The sequence below is a fragment of the Arachis ipaensis genome, chromosome B10, assembly GCF_000816755.2.
Source record: "Arachis ipaensis cultivar K30076 chromosome B10, Araip1.1, whole genome shotgun sequence".
NCBI classification, from domain to species: Eukaryota; Viridiplantae; Streptophyta; class Magnoliopsida; order Fabales; family Fabaceae; genus Arachis; species Arachis ipaensis.
In genome coordinates this window covers 108,471,710-108,476,091 of record NC_029794.2, presented here as the reverse complement: position 1 = coordinate 108,476,091, position 4,382 = coordinate 108,471,710, and the positions used below count along the sequence as shown (strand labels likewise).

At 33.1% G+C, this 4,382-nt stretch overlaps 1 long non-coding RNA gene across 1 annotated transcript; it reads right to left on the bottom strand.

The window, feature by feature from the left end:
- On the bottom strand, window positions 1,212-1,686 carry LOC110267528. The gene is made up of 2 exons (XR_002355256.1): window positions 1,640-1,686; window positions 1,212-1,442 (listed from the first exon to the last, which is right to left on the bottom strand). It is a non-coding gene; the product is annotated as an uncharacterized LOC110267528 (long non-coding RNA).

Below are 4,382 nucleotides of genomic sequence, written 5' to 3'. Positions count from 1 at the left end.
AAAAGATGATATAATATAATATATTAATGCTTGATGAATGAAAAAATCGTCATCACTACTTCACTATCTTTTGAAAATGACAAATATGAATGATTAAACACACTCGTTAAAATGTCAAATAGCTAGCAAAATGAATAGAATTTGACAAGGAAAAGAAATATCAATGGTCGAAATATGTGTGGATTATGTGAGCCTATGAATGAAACATTTTTATAGAGTTAAATCCAAAGTAGTTTCTGAGATTTACAAAATATATTGATTTAGTCTCTAATTTTTCAATTGTATTATTTATGTCCTCGAGATTGAAAAAAATGCATCTAGTTGATCCCTTCTCCTTTTTCCGTCCAAAATCCTTTCCGGCGGCAGTGATGTGGCCATTTTTTGCCATGCTGGATATCCCAATGGTTACATGACGTGGCTATCGAAAGTTTGTAACTCAATATGGTCCCTGAGCCCCGTTTTAACCCTAACTGCTGATGGAGTAGCGTATCACTTTTTCTTCTTGGTTGGACGTGCAAATGAGGGAGACGAGAGTTCTATTCTATTCGATCAATACTTTTACCACTTGAAGAATATACCTCAGCTGGGAATTTGAAATTGATGTCATCCAACATACTCTCCGCAGCCTCATTAGTTTTCTGGTAACCATAATATCCATCTTCCCAAGTCAACAAGTAGCAAACCAAACAAAATTTTGTTAATAATCCAAGGTTTAACCCCTTTTAAAGTAACGTTAGTCCACATAAGCAAATAACATAAGGAAATGGTGAGCCATCAACAACATGATCAATTCTTCTAGAAGCACACCACTAACTCATAATAAGTTGAAAACTGTGAACTTAACTTATTGAGAAACTACCACATAAAAAGACAACTCTACTCATTTCAGCACAAACAAACACAAAAGATAGCACAACAAATAGCCACAGAACTTACATGGTGAAACAGTGGTTAAGCTTCCAAAAAACAGCATACTTCCACTGTGTACCATCACAAAAGCCCTTCAACAACTGATGAGTCATAGAAATGGCTTCCATCTGTTCTATATTCTCTTTTTGCTAACACTTTTGAGGAAAAATGTACAAAAATCGCAGTCCAAATAACAAGTTCAATGTTCAAAGCACACAGATAAACATAAACACAAAACACCTAGCTTCCTCTGTATGAACCTCTCCCGGCTTGTTTAATCCTCAAACCAGCTCTTTTCTAGATTGGTGACCCTATTGTACCAATTAGCAAGAAAACAACCATAGCTTGTTTCCTCCAACACAAAACTATGAGAAAGTAAACGTATAGTGCCGTAATGTCACAATCAACAATCACTATAAGGGGATCAAGAGTGCACTCTTCTGTGTCATTTTCACAAACAAGTTATGTACATCCAATTTTTCTTTAGAAGAAGAATGAGCCAAAACTGGGATTCAAGCAAGAAGAACCTGCACCTGCATAACCAAAGACCAAGAAAAAGTTGGTGAAGTCAACTCATGACCTATAAGGCTATAACTAGTCAACTACAGAAACAATCACCCCCCAAAAGAATCAAAACTCATTTTTCTTTTTTTTTTCCTGCTTCAATTTTCTCAGCAGCCAAACAAACACATTTAACAACAACCAAACAAACAAGATTCTTAACACTTACCTCTACTATGACTACGAAACCAAATCATTTTCACCATGCACAAATTCATTACACTCCATGGCTATCGAAAGCTCTGGCACTCGTGAGGCTCTGCTGTGACTTGGTGTCCTTGTCGTCGATCGAATAGAACTTTCGTCTCCCTCATTTGCACGTCCAACCATCGTTCCACCCAGCACAGCAACGACGAAGAAAACGAACAGGGAAGAAGTACCCTACTCCATCAGCAGTTAACATTAAAAAGGGGCTCAGGGACTACATTGGGTTACAAACTTTCGATAGCCACGTCATGTAACCGTTGGGATATCCAGCATGGCAAAAAATTGCCATATCACTGCCGCCGGGAAGGAGTTTGGACGGAAAAGGGGGAAGGGACCAAATAGGTGCATTTTTTCCAATCTCAAGGATATAAATAGTACAATTGGAAAGTCAGGGACCAAATCGGTACATTTTGTGAATCTCAGGGACTACTTTGGGGTTTAACTCCATTTTTATACGTAAATATGAGTTTGGTGCACCGATAATAATGTCTACCATTTATTTGTTTTAAAGAAGAATTTATAATTGTTAATTGAAAATATTTTTATAATTTTATTAAATGAATTTAATATTAAACTTAAATTTAAATAATAAGAAAATTAAAATATAATTTAAAAAAGAAAATCATTGAGTTCGTGTGCTTACCTGCAGAATGAAACTAATTTAGTAGATTTTGTAGAGTTAAGCTTCATTTTGGTCTCTGAGATTGGCGAGTTGTACTGATTTGATTTTTGACTTTTCAATTCTACAATTTGATCCTCCAGATTCAAAAAAGTACACCAATATAGTCCCTCCTCAACGTCGTTAGTGAGATAGCTTAAGTCTTACCATGTTGGACATATTAAAACGAGATTTTACACGTTTTGACGCTAAAAGAGCACTAAATGATGTCATTTTAGGGTTTGAACAATATTAAAAGGGAAGGGTACAACATTTTAATATTGTTCAAACCCTCAAATGACGTCATTTAGTGCCTTCTTTAGCGCCAAAATATATACTACGTCGTTTTAATATATCTAGCGTGACAAGGCTTGAGCTACGCCAATAACGGTGTTGAGTTCCAGCGACATAAGATACACAAGGGACTACATTGGTGTACTTTTTCGAATTTGGAGGACCAAATTATCGCAATTGAAAAGTCAAAGACCAAATTAGTGTAACTCGCCAATCTTAAGGACCAAAATGGGGTTTAACTCGATTTTATAGCATATTTAATAAAAATAATGCTACACATCCAAATCTTTTTGCTAACTAAGTCTAACTAAGTTGGTTTAACGTAACAAAAATTAGTTATAGTTAGCATTATTTTAAATTTTATTATTTAATTTAGTTGGACTTGATTCATAAAAAGACTTAAATGTGTAGCATTACTCGTTTAAATAATGAGACAGTCTTCATTTTTTTTATTTTTTTTACGGGTATTAGTCTCCATTTGATTTAAAAGTTCAAGTTGTAACTGTAACAATTTAATTATTAGTACTTTAGATACTTGAAAAATTTTCAATGTAATGTTACATACTTATTAACAACTGGATTAGGAAATGATTTGTTAAAATAGTTTCACCTAGGGTCGAGTTGTTCACTTAGTTTGTGTTAGTAGGGAGGGTCAATATAAAGGATTGGCTAAGCAGATTGAGAATCTTACAACAGAATGATAATTTGTGTATTGTGTAAGAAAGATGTTGAGAATGTATAACATTTATTTGTTAGTTGTGAGTTCTCTTGGCAGGTGTGGTGTGCATAGATCTCAGCCTTTGGACAGAAGTGGACTGCATCAGGTAACTTGAAAGAGCACTTTGAGAGTTGGAGATCCATGCCAATGAGAAAGGAGCAACATAAGCGTTGGCTAGTTGGATTTTTTTCAGTGGTATGGATTATTTGACTACGACAGAATGATGTCATTTTTTAGAGCAAGACAATAGGAGTTATATACTGTGTGAATCAATCGTTTTCATGTGCTACAGAGTGGTGTGGTTAATAACTCATGTTGTTGATGGCTATGTCAGAGATGACATAAGAGTTAATTGTTTTATGTTTCTAGACTGGTTACTTTACTCCACTTGAGTGTTGAACTCTTTCTTTTCAAAAAAAAAATTATGCAAAGAAAACTTAATAAAAAAAACTTGTGACTCATGTTAAAAAAATATCATAAAATAATGGAAGTTTTTTTATACATAGTTGGAGAAATGGAGAGTAACGCAGAAGAGTTAAAATATTTTTTTTTAAAAATATTTGATAATAAAAAAAATAGCCAAAAACTACTCAAACTTTTTATTTTTTGCTTTATTAGTTTTGATTGAGTCTTTTATTTTGCTTCTCTCGTACGCATAGTTACAGTTTATTTTGATACTTTCTCTTACATTTAATGTGAACAATATTCATAAACTTTTAATGTGGTGATTTATTTATAGAATATATTATAATTATAATAAAAACATATCCCATGATTCTTACAATTTAACTGATGTCCTACAAATATAAAAGCTTATTAGTAACACATTCAGGATCTCAATTGACGTCCTACAAATATAAGTTCTAGCAACCAAGAAGAAAAAACATACCCCATTAAATTGAAAGAAAAATTTATCATCTATCTCAATTTTTGTAAGTGTTTAATTTTTATCCATGATACAATAATTTTTTTATAAGCATTGCTTTTTTTTTTTTTTATTGGTTGTTTTTTAAATCTTTGTCCTTTTATTTTTAA